Here is a 12,063-nt window from a genome sequence, read left to right on the forward strand (position 1 = left end):
GCTCCTCCGCCTGCCTCAGGCTGTGCCAGCGGCTCCCCTTTCTCCATGGCAACTTAGCTCAGTGGTCCCAGTGGAGGAGAGAGAATCAATTCTCCCTCTTCCCTCCCGCCCTCTCATCTCCCCACCCCTTCCTCTCGGCCTCCCTTCTTCCTTCATCCCTGCTAGGGCTCGTGGCTCCTTCTGTCGGTGCGTCCCTGGGACCTCCTGCTCCAGGCATGAGCTGCCAGTGCAGCTGCGTGTTGGGGGTGGCGCCCTGAGACCGTCGGCATGGGGAACACGGCAGACCTCCACGGACATGGGGGGCAGCCCGGCTCCTGCAGCGTGCGGCTCCCGGCTCTAACACTTTGTCCCCCTTGTTCACCCTCCTTACATTTTCTTCCTGAAAGGTAATTTTCTGCTAAAACTGTCACAGCATTAGGACGGGTTTATTAGGCAGGAAGGCTCTGTCCTGTCACGTGGGCTGCTTGTTTTCTCGGAGTAGCTGGGATGGAGGGAGAGAGGCAGGGAGAGGCATGGCCTGCCCTGGAGCTCCGAGGGGGCACGGCCAAGTTTGGGTGCGGGGTTCTCCTCCAGAGCGTGTGCGAGCCCAGCTCCAGCCTCCCGGTGCTCGGGTACCTGCTGTCTGTGCACTTTCATTTTCCAGTGGAATTGCTAGCAGCAGGGACAGTTTGCATTCCTGGACCGTGGTCTGTCTGGGGAGGGGGGCGTTTAGAGGCATGTGTGTGCAGCCCAGATGGGGCTCAGGTACAGGTCTCCCTGTGTAATCCTCTCACGTGGAAATGGAGTTCAGTGGGGGCATGTTTTGTTCCTGTAGCCAAGAATTTCTGAGAAAATGGTCTAGGGAGAATCTTCTGCTGGCTGGTTCTGGGTGGAGCGGTCCTGTCGGCACGGCCGTCCCAGAGTGCTGCGGACTGTCCCTCAGCAGAGTTTGGTTCAGACAGGATTTTAAGACCGCTGCCCAGTGGGTTGACATTTCTCCATTGTGTCTTCCCCATCTCCAAACTTGGAGGTCAGGATGGCTTTCCTGGAGGGAACTGATGAGGGTACCTGTCCCAAGAGGCATTCCCCAGGTCTGCGCCCAGGGGCAGGCTGCCCCCTCCCTGTCACCTCTACCCCCTGTGCAGCGACGATGGAAAATGAGCCCGTCGTTGTCAACAGAACGTCCCCTGTGTTGACGGAAAGTGAGGCCCGAAGGGAGCAGATTTATCACACAGTCCTTAGAAGCCATGGGTTTCAGTGGTGTCTGAGAGGAAGTCCTGTGTGATCTTTAAATAGAAAGAGAGCACCGAGTGGCCCTGTCTGACTCACAGGGACGCTCGAGAGTTTGGTGCAGGTATCAGGGAACCAGCACTCAACTGTGAACGGGGCGCCTGACTTGGGGGGCTAACAGGGCAGGGAACTGTAGACATTCAGGTCTGTGTCTTAAGAGTCAGGCTCGCGGGCGTCTGGTTGGATTATGTATTTCGTGCCGGCGTTACCTCTGACAGATTACTTTAATAACAGAATCAGCCTTGAAAGGAAGCCCGGGGCACGACTCCCTGGCTGCGGCTGTTTGGGTCTCCGAGCTCCATTTGTTCATCTCCCAGAGCCCTGTGCTCTCAAACTGCTGTAGACCCTGGATTCTGGGTGCTTTCCTTTGATAATCAGATCAGTTCCTGTTGGGCAGGATGAGAAGAATGCTTTTGTGTCTGCAGACATCTGTGCTGTGTCTTGTTTTTCCTTTGCTTTGAGGCTGGAGTCTGTCACCAAGCCCCTCCTGGCATCTGGGCGCTGCAGAGGCTTCTTAATGACATTACCCATGTCTGGACTCGGGTTGCTTTGCTGTAAATTCTGATGGGTTTACAAGTTGTGTGATGGGTGGGGAGGCGGTGTGCTGGTTTTGTTTGGTTTGGTTTTGGTTTGCTGGCGAACGGAAAATCTGATGTGACACGTCAAAGGTCAGTCCTGTGCGTGGCAGGGCTCCGTGCTCATCTGAACTCTCAGCCTCACTAGGAGGCGGTCCACTGCAGCTGGGGTTACGCTGCCCCGGGGTCTTTCATGTGCAGCCGGGGGTGGGGTTGCTTTGGTGACACCTGAGTGTGTTCAGTCGGCAAGCAGGCAGGCAGAGCAGGGCTGGCCTTGGAGGAGGAGAGAGGCAGGCCCGCCAACCCGCCAGCTTTCATCCCAAGTGACTCCTGAGTGCTCAGTGCCAGCCCCCCTCCCTGCCGTGTCCTCCAGCACAAGGAGCCAGCCTCCTTTCTGAGTGTGATCTCGCGTAGAGGTGACTTACTTGAAAGCCTCGTAAAGAGCTGCAGAGGGGTGTGAGAGCAGGTCGGAGGTGGCAGCCTGGCAGCCGATGGCTCCAACCCGGTGGCGAAAGTGTGGGGAGCTCATTCCAGGAAAAGTGGAATCATCACCGCATTGGCTGGCTTCCAGGCAGTGAGTGGTTTTCTCTTCTCTGATTTGAAGGGGGCTCTGGGATTCAGGGAAGGGCGCGGTGGGCAGCCGGGTGGTTTGGACAGACCTCTCAAAGCCCGCCAAGCTCCAACGGGGAAGTCTGATTTCTTTCTCCGCCCCCCACCTCCGTCCTGCACATGGCCTCCACTGCCTGGGCTGGTGGGACAGGTGGTGCTGGCCGGGGCGTTAGGGAGTCTAGGGACCGCGTCTGCCTGCGAGGCCAAGCCCCATGGCCAGCTTTGAGATCTGTTGGTGGTGGCTCTGAATTTTCATTACGTGAATGGCTTAGGAAACTGTACAGGAGGAAAGACGCTCGTGGACACTAAACTCTCCCTTGCCTGTTATAATGTCCCCGAACACACACACACACTTGCACGCATACACACGCATCAGGCGCACACACGTGTACACTCTCTCACACACACACGTTTTTCCTCCTGCTGTCAGGGCTGCATGAACCAGTTGGCATTCTGCTCTTGATAACACGATCTCCTGTAAACGGTTCTCGGTATCGGTAAGATTGTCCAGCTGCCCTTTCTATGCACTGCTTTTTAGCTCAGTGTCTTAGTGAGACAGACCTTCCCTGTCCACTTCTGGAAAGAGCTGCTCCCGCTCTTACTGTTCCTCTTTTCCCTGCCCCCCACCCCAGGCTCTGCTGTGTTGTCAGGTGTGTTACAGAGAGTGGCACATTTGTGTCTGCAGGGGAAGCCCCTGAGTGCCAGCCTGCCATCCTGGGCTTCTGAGGGTCTCAAGACAAAAAGAAGGGGAGTTGTCAGAGAGAGACTGCTAAGCTGAAGATGTGCTGAGCTGCAAGGCTGTGTGTGTGCGTGTGTGTGTGTGTGTGTGTGTTCCTTCCCCACATTGTTCATGTTTAAGCACCTTTAGTTTTGCTATCTATTTCTTCCCATTTTCTGATTCATTCCCCAGAGGATAGCTCCGCATACTCTGAACTAGAACCTAATACCCACCTCCCAGGCACCCTCACAAATCTCATCTAATTTAACACCCTAGAAGTGCTTGCTGTTGTCCCATTTTACATGTGAGCAAACTGAGTCTCAGAGGGGTTGAGTAACCCGCCCTGGGAAGACAGAGCCAGAATTCAGACCTCTGATTCATTTATTCATTCACTCATTCACTCATCGTTAGACATGCAGACTGCTCTGCATAGGGCGCAGGGAGGAGTTCGTCCACCCCAGCTATTTGAGGAGAGGAAAGGAAAGAAGCGAAGAATAGGCCTGGGCGAAGGGGGCAGCCTGGGGCCTGAGAGGGGAGCCCCTCCCTGCCCGCCCACCCCAGCCCACTGCTCCTGCCCTGAGTGCACGAGTCAGCACTGCCCTGTGGAACCCCGACCACCCGGGTCCTGATCTGCTCTTTCTTCTGCCGTGGGGGCCCCCTGGCTCACTTTCCTTTAAAATGCATTCCGACATTGTCGTGTCATCAGGAAGACAGTCTGCAGAGCAGGGGCTCTGCTGTATACTGAGGACTTAGGTGGGTGGCTCGCTGCGGTAGGAGGTTCACTAGGAGCCCGTGCCTCAGCTTCCTAGGCTGTAACCTGCAGGTAGCACCGCCTGCTTCCCGCACAGCAGCACGAAGGAGGCGGGTGTGAGGGCGCTTGGCAGTGAACCCCATGATTGGCATCTGGGGGGTGGTAGGGTTGTCGACAGGCACTTAGACCTCCCATTACCCGGTTCAGAAAAGACGGTATGTGTGCCGATTATACAGATACTCCCGACGTACCATGAGGTCAGGTGCCCATAAACCCATCTGAAGTTGAAAATATCGTTAAGTCAAAATGCATTTGATACACTAACCTACCGAACCTCCCGGCGGGGCCTCGCCCCCCTTACACGTGCTCAGGACGCTTACTTGGGCCTACAGTTGGGCAAAACCATCCATCACAAAGCCTGTCCTGTAAAGCCCAGCATCACGAGAGAGTGCTGTACTGTACACCGCTAGCTAGGCCGGGCAAAGATCAAAATTCAGGATCCTGTTTCTATTGAACGCGTATTGCTTTTGTACCATCGTCAAGTTGGAAAATCATTAAGTTGACCCTTTGTAAGTCGGGGACCATCTGTATAGATTGTATGCAGATAGATACAGAGAGAGAGAGAGAGAGTATGCAAATGGTAAAGCCATGGTTTACCAATGATTTAAACAGTGATTCTGGGGAGAGGGTGTAGCAGAGTTCTTATGTGTTTTGCCATTTTTTCTCATAAATTAGAGAATATGTGAAACAAACAAAAAAAAGACTTAGACATTTGAGGGGTTTTTCCCAAAAGGTGGACAGAATAATGATAACAGAGGAGGTGTTATACCTTAAGGAGCCCACAAGAAGCCCTGTGGATAAACTCACTGGCCAGCCAGCCCTGGAGGGAGAGAAAGCTGTGAGGTGGGGCCTTTAGGCCACTAGCCCGACTCTGTCCCAAGGCCCAGCTCTTGGTGGACGCAGCCTCTGAGATCAAGCTCCTGCCCAGTGCCCTCCCTGGGCTCGCTGGTCGGTCACCAGCCTGCGTTGTCTGCCCCACGGCTTCTGTCTGGGACTCTTGAGTTTCTCCTTCCAGAGGACAGAGGCCGCTGCCTGCCCCAGACCTGGAGAACGTTGGTGTCTTGACGGGACACTGGTTTCGTTGTGGTCCAACCCGCAGCTGCATATGCTCCGCTTCTGTCAGCCTCGTGGCCGTCTGCTGCCACCCGGGCTCCTGGGAGCCCCTTTCGGTACACGGCCCACCTCCAAGCCTTGAGCAGTTGTTGGAGCGAGCTCTAGATGGGGCCCAGCGCTATGCCCTGGACACCTCCCCAAGCTGCCATCACCTCCCGACAGAGCCGAGCCGGTGGCACTGAATAGACCAGACACCCAAAAGCACTTTGTTCTGTCCGACCTTGCAGCCACTAGCCACTTCGTGCCTCAGTTTCCCTGCCTTGTTGCCATAGCGAGAGGAACTATCCTCACCAGGTCCTCATCTCCTCTCCAAAGCGGCTCGGAGGGTGGCAGGGAGGACAGAAGGTGGCACTCCAGAGGACATTGGGAGCGTCTGGGCCATCTCTAGCCTGTTTTACACCCTAAGGTGCACATGGCTTACTCGCTTGGGGGAGCGAAGGCCGAATGTAAGTCCCCATCCCCACTCCGCCATCAGCCAGGGTGCACAGTACTTGGTTCTGTGCTACCGCCCTCACCTTGCTTGTCACCCTGCACCCTTGCGAAGCACTTCACAGCTTTCTAGGTGTGGATAGTGCCCGGCCGCAGCCTGTGGCTGTAAACGGGCTTTGTCAGGCTGTGCAGACAGGGAACTGGCTGAAGATGCTCTTGCCGCCTGATTTCATTCACCTGCCGGGCCCCTGGAATTGCATGGCTGAAGCCCTGTCTCCAGGACTCCAGGCTCCTGGGGAGGGAGATGTGCAGTGGGGGGTGCTCTGGGGCGGCAGGAAAAACAAAACTTGTTAGCCAGAGGACTCGGGTATGAGTCCTGGCTGTGTGATCTGCAGAAGTCGCTTAATCCAGGAGCCTGAGTGTCCCGTGTGGAACAGGGACCGCCCTCCCGCTCAGGGCCCTGGGTGAGAATGTGAGCCCGTGTTCCTGGCCTGGCCTGGCCCACGGAGGGAGTGTGATGACAGGGTGATGGTTGTGTAGGGCTCTCCTCCAGTGTAGGACTTAAAAAAAGGATTGGTTTCAAATGGCCACTCTGTACCAAAAGCCATCCTAGGGTCACGGCCAAGCCAGCTGCTGCTTTTCATGTGCTCAAATGTTTGGAGAACAGTGCCGTGTTGCAGCCAGGGGGACCTTCTATCCGGAGGTGTGGTCACTAAGCTGCCTGTGGCCTGGAAGACGGAGGGCTGTGCTCTTCCACCCAACCACGGGCACGTGGCACAGCAGTGTTGCTGATGGGGAAACCGAGGCACAGGGGTGTGTCTTACTGCTAGAGCTGGGTGTGGCAGGGCACCAAGGAGGGGCCTTCCCTGAACCCAGAAAGAGGGCAGGGGCCAGAATTTACGTAGCCACTTCAGTCTGAGGAGAGGGGTAAGCCTGCTCAAAGCGCTCTGTGTTCCCTGGAGTTCTCCATCAGGCCTGGAACATGGGGAAACTGCCACAGAGACCAGAGGGGCTTTCTTGTCACCAGAGCCACACTGGGCTGGGTGGCTCCTGGGGCGGGATGGGCTCTGCCTTCCTTTCCCCTGTGCCCTCCCCCATTTACAGCTGGGGAGGGGCTGTGCTGGCAACGCAGTGATATCCTTTCGTGTAGCACTGGCATGGTCGAGGCTGGCTCTCACCCCACCATCCATCAGGGTTGGGCTGATGCAGGAAGGTGCATGTCGATTCAGGGTTCTTACGAGCGAGCGTTCCCCACAACTAGCCCCGGCTGAAGAACTGGTTCCCTTTGAAGTCATTCGGCAGGCAGGGTCTGCGAGGCAGGCAGGGTCTGCGAGGCAGGCAGGGTCTGCGAGGCAGGCAGGGTCTGCGAGGCAGGCAGGGTCTGTGAGGCAGGCAGGGTTCTGCGAGGCAGGCAGGGTCTGCGAGGCAGGCAGGGTCTGCGAGGCAGGCAGGGTTCTGCGAGGCAGGCAGGGTCTGCGAGGCAGGCAGGGTCTGCGAGGCAGCCGGCCTGCCTACGTACAGCCTGTACAGTGCCGCCTATGTACAGCACCGCCCGGTGTTCCTTAGAGGAGAGCGTTCCCAGCGTCTGATGGGCAGCTGTGCTTCCTCTCTGGCCGCTTGGCAGTCCTGGGAGGGGCTGCTGCCTTGGCCTGGCAAGTGTCACATTCCAGCCTGGGCTCCAGGAGGCCTGTCGCTTGGTGGGTGGGAGCTCAGGAAGGAACACCTGTGGGGCGGCCTGAGGACACAGAGCCACTAGTCGCAGGTCCCTTGGCATTGGTCTGGCTCACACCCCTACCCTCGAGCTGGGACACTGGGGCCCAGGGAGGGCCAGAGACCCCCCTGCTCCAGCTCCCAGGGCCTGGGTAGCACTAATTGATGTGACTTCCTGTCTGCAGCCTGGTCACTTTCAGGGCCTGGGCCCAATCTTCATGGTGGGTGCAGGGCTGGGGCAGGATTTACACCCCTGAGAACAGTGAACTGTGCTGGGGAGGAGGCGGGCAGAACCTCTGAAGCCCCGTCTCCCCACTGGCCTCAGCATGGGAACTCCCCTGCCGTCTGCTGCAGTCGTTGCCCGGGACCCTCAGCTCATTTCCGGTCAATCCCTGAAAACTGGATGGTTGCGTTACTACTGGTGCAGAGGGCGGCTTTGCAGGGTGTGTGGCGAGTTGCGTCTGGTTTCTCAGCTGAGTCTCCCTATCGCCTTGTGACGTGGTTAGGGCAGAGGACCAGAATCTTTCCCACGCAGGGCACAGAAGCTGCGTGAACCTCCCAAGGTCAGACAGTTGCTCTGGGCAGAGTGTGGATTTCAACTCATTTAGAACAAATATCTGCCAGGTGCCTGCTTTTATTGAGCAACTGCTCTGGCCGGGCCCTGGGGAACTCTGTGACCAAGACGCAGGGCCTGAGCTCGAAAGTGAGTGACATCACAGTCTGGGAAAGGCCAAGAGAAAGGCAGCAGCAGGTACCTGCGTGCTGGCTGGGCCCGCAGGGAGCTTACCTGGGTACAGGGCGCTTTGAGCGTAGGGGGCTCAGGCATCTGATTGCAGCGCCCCACCCCCACCCTCAGCCAGGTCCAGGAGACAGATTCTAGTCTTGGCCCCGCTGTGTGACCTCAGGCAAGCCTGTGTCTGCTGTCTCCACCTGCACGGGGAGGTTGAAACGGGCCACTTGTTCTCATCCTGAGGTGTGTGAAGCACAGGCTCCTGGGCCTCCCACACAGACGTTCTGATACGGTGCGGGGTGGGCACGAATCTGCATTTCTGTACCTCAGTTTCACAAATGTTAGACTTGGCCATCTTGGCCCCCTTTGAGCTCCAACATTGTCCATCCTGTGACGGTGCTGACCTTGTCCCGTGGTACAGCAGTGCCCTTGGAGCTGGGGTGGTGGATGACAGGGGTTCGCAGAGGCTGAACTAGCTGAGCTCCCGGCTGCTGCAGGAACCCAGGAAAACCCTAGTCTCAGTCCTGAAGCTCCCAGAAGCCTTGGCCACCTCCCCACCCAATGAGAGACTTTCCAAAAATGGAGATAGGTAGGAGATGCTGAGTCAAAGGTCGGGGTGGGGGTCAAACATTTCTCATCAGGGAAACCTGCAGTCACGGGTTAGGACCTCACCGCAGGAGTGCTTCCGGCCAGCAGCCTATGGCTGGTGCTCCAGAGAACTCTGGCAGGGCTGGGCTGGCCTGCCCAAGCGTGGGGGCCTGGAAATGGCTGTCCAGATGCTGGTGTGGGGAAGCAGAGAGCAGGGAGGCCGGGCGGCTCCATAGCCAGCAGCCACTTTCCCTCGAGTGTCTTCATAGCAGACACAGAAGGGCTTCTTGCCAGCTCCTCAAGTTCCCTGAGCTGACTGGGCTGAAGCCCTGGTGACAGCCTGGTGACATGCTTGCTCCTTCCTGCCTGGACGTCATTGTCATCTTCCCAGCCAGGATGCCATGGGCTCTTCTCCCACAGATGGCCAGAGCAGGGGGACACTGGCTAATGTCCAGGTGGTCAGCTCAGGGTATGTCCTGCCTCCCGGTGTTGCAAACCCAGTGTATTCGTTTTCCGGGGCCGCTGTAACAAAGATGACCACAAACTGGGTGGCTGAGAACAACAGAAATCTGTTCTGTCACAGTTCTGGACGCCAGAAGTCCAAAATCAAGGTGTCGGCAGGGCCACGCTCCCTCTGAAGACTCCAGGGGTCTATCCGGCCTTGCGTCTTCTAGCTTTGTGGCCCCAGGTGTCCCTCGGCACGTGACGACATCACTCCGCTCTCTGCCTCCATCTCTACATGGCCATCTGCTCTGTGTGGGTCTCCCTGTTTCCTCTCCTCTTCTTATAAGGACTTCTATCATTGGGTTTGGGTGCCATCCTAAATCCAGGATGACCTCATCTCGAGATCCCTAATTAATTATTCCCACAGGGACCCTCTTACCAATTAAGGCCACATTCTGAGGTTCCAGCTGGACATGAATTTTGGGGGATACTCTTCCGGCACACTGAATGTCACCAGGTAAAGGGCAGGTCTACTGGGCTGGCTGAGGGGCAGTGGGCTGGCTGCTGGTCCCAGGAAACAGATCTGGGGCTTCTGCAGCCGCAGGCTCTGTTGTCAGGGAGGGCAGCTTTCCTCTGTTAATGCAATCAGAGCCCAGAGCAGAGGACGTGGCGGCGGAGGGGACACCACCCCGGAAAGGCTGTGTCACTTGGACACCTACTTTAAGGTGACCTGGAGGAGAAAAGCTGAATGTGGCTCTGAAGAACTAACCAAGACCCCAGGGTGAGTCTCAGGGAAGCAAACTACTCAGTGTGAGAACTTTCTAGCAGTACTTTGTAGGTAGTGAGCCTCCCGACCTGGGAGGTGGTTCAGTGGCCCTTGCAGGGTGGATAATGCAGCGAGCATTGCCATCCCCGAGAGCTCTGAGCCTGTGCTCGTCTCAGGGATGGACAGTCCCATCTGACAGCCACAGGACCAGCTCAGAGACCCCACCGAGGGCAGCCAAGGAGGTGTGCCAGGATCCACCCCAGTGCCCAAGCCCCACCCTCTGGCTGGCTCGTGGGTTTGCAGGCCAGCTGACCGTTCCCTCTGCCCCCTTCCCTGTCCACTTCCGTAGCTGGGTCTCCGCCCCTTGTCTGTCCTATCGCTCAGCATCCTGCCCACCTTTTGCCCGTCCGCTCTGCTCTGCCTCTCTGAGCGCCTGGCCCTCACCACATACTTCATCCTGTGGAAGTGTCATCGTGACACTTGGCCCCTGCAAGAGCCTTCGTCTCTGTGTGTCCAGGGCCTGTCCACACACCCCAGGCTGGAGGTTTTCGGAGGATACAAGGCCCAGCCCTGTGTCCCCATCAGCTACGGAGAGACGGGTCCTGCAGCTCTGTGAAACGTGTCCTGTGTCTGACATCCAGGCGTCTCTGACGTCTGGGGGGATGGAGGGGTGACTCTGACACGATGCCTGAGGTCCCCATGGCTGCCTGAGTCCCTTCCCACACCCATGGCTGTCCCTCAGACCCCCCTGCTCTGGGATAACTAATAGGGTCCCCTGGGGGAGAAAGTCCCCTGCTGGCTCCCAGGGGACCTGGAGCTTCACACGCAGGACCTTAAAACAATTTTTTTTTTATTGCGGTTAGATTCACATAACATGAAGTTGGCCATTTTAAAGTGAACAGTTCAGTGGCATTTAGCACTGCCACAAGGTTGTGTAACCACCAGCTCTATCTAGTTTCAAAACATTTCCATCTCCCCAAAAGGAGACCCTGTGCCCAACTCTGTGAGACGGTTTTTTTTAATTGTGGTAAAATATGCATAACGTAAGATTTTCCATCGTGATCACTTCTAAGTGCACAGTTCAGTGGCACTAAGCACATTCACAGTGTCGTGCAGCCATCTCCACCGTCCAGCCCCAGAGCTCTCTTCTTTCCCCAAACTGAAACTCTGCTCCGTGAACCGCTAACGGCCCCTCCCCCAGCCCCTGGCGACCCCCGTTCTGCTTTCTGTCCCTGTGAACTTGACTCCTCCGGGTGTCTTGTATTGGTGGCTTCAGACACTGTTTGTCCTTTTGCCACTGACTTCTTTCACTCAGCACAGTGTTCTCCAGGCTCATCCACGCAGCAGCCGGGGTCAGAATCTCCTTCCTTTTTAAGGCTGAATCACGTTTCATTGTGATGGATGGCCCACCTTTATCAGTTCACCCATCAGTGGGCACTGGGTTGTTTCTACCTTTGGCTGTTGAATCCAACCATGGGGCTTTTGAAGAGTCTAGTGAGAAGAGTACGGGGCCAGGGTCTGACCAGGTGATTCCGATCCCCAGTACGTCTGTAATGAATCCCGCAATTAGCTCCAGGCCCTGAGCCCCGGCCCCCATGGAAGATGGTCATTCCAGTGCCCTTTACTACCTGTACCCTCCTCTTTGGGCCACACTGCCTTCGCTGCCCCCCCCCCCCCGAAAGACCAACACTCAGCCTACAGAGGCCCTTAGCCCTCGATGGAGCCTGCTGGCTTCCTGCAAGTTCTGACTCCAGAGCGATCTGGGGCATGTCACCCCCTTCTCTGAGCCCTTGCCTCTCATCTGTCAGAAAGACGGAATGGTCTGAGACAAGCCACTCACCTGGGGATCCATGTCAGCTACTCACGCCGTGCCTGGCTCCTCAGAAATGCCCCTGAATGGCCGTACCTGCCCTTGGTCTTCCTACCTGTACTGCCAGCCCCATCTCCACGTTCACTCCATCCACAGGTGTTGCTGACCACCTACTCTGGGTGGGTACCGGGTGCCTGCAGGACGGGCTGTAGGGGGCTGCCCAGCAGAAGTAGCTTGCAGCAGCCTCCGAGGGATGACCGGAGGTGTCAGGCCAAGGACAGGTCCTTTGTCTGTGTGACCCGGGCCCCAGTGTTATTTCACATAATCCCACCCAACCCTGTGAGGCAGGTGGTGTTCTTGTAAACAGGTAAACTGAGGCCTGGGGTGGTTAAATGACTAGCTTGAAGACAAAGCTTGAATGCGAGTTGGGGTCTGTCTAGTTCCAAAGCTGCTCTTTCCCAGGGCATCTTGCTGCCTCCAGCTAGTTGTGT

The 12,063-nt window shown here is 56.9% G+C and overlaps 1 protein-coding gene across 3 annotated transcripts in view; it reads left to right on the forward strand.

Annotated features, from left to right (window-relative positions):
- Positions 1 to 247: 247 nt before the first annotated feature.
- PITPNM2 (phosphatidylinositol transfer protein membrane associated 2) overlaps positions 248 to 12,063 on the forward strand; it is a 72,630-nt gene continuing 60,814 nt past the window's right edge. For all 3 annotated transcript variants that reach the window (XM_081036719.1, XM_081036717.1, XM_081036718.1), the window contains exon 1: positions 248 to 386. The gene's annotated coding sequence lies outside the window, so the exon portion shown is untranslated. The remainder of the gene's footprint in view (positions 387 to 12,063) is intronic.

This window comes from Rhinolophus hipposideros (assembly GCF_964194185.1).
Source record: "Rhinolophus hipposideros genome assembly, chromosome: 24".
Classification (NCBI taxonomy): domain Eukaryota; kingdom Metazoa; phylum Chordata; class Mammalia; order Chiroptera; family Rhinolophidae; genus Rhinolophus; species Rhinolophus hipposideros.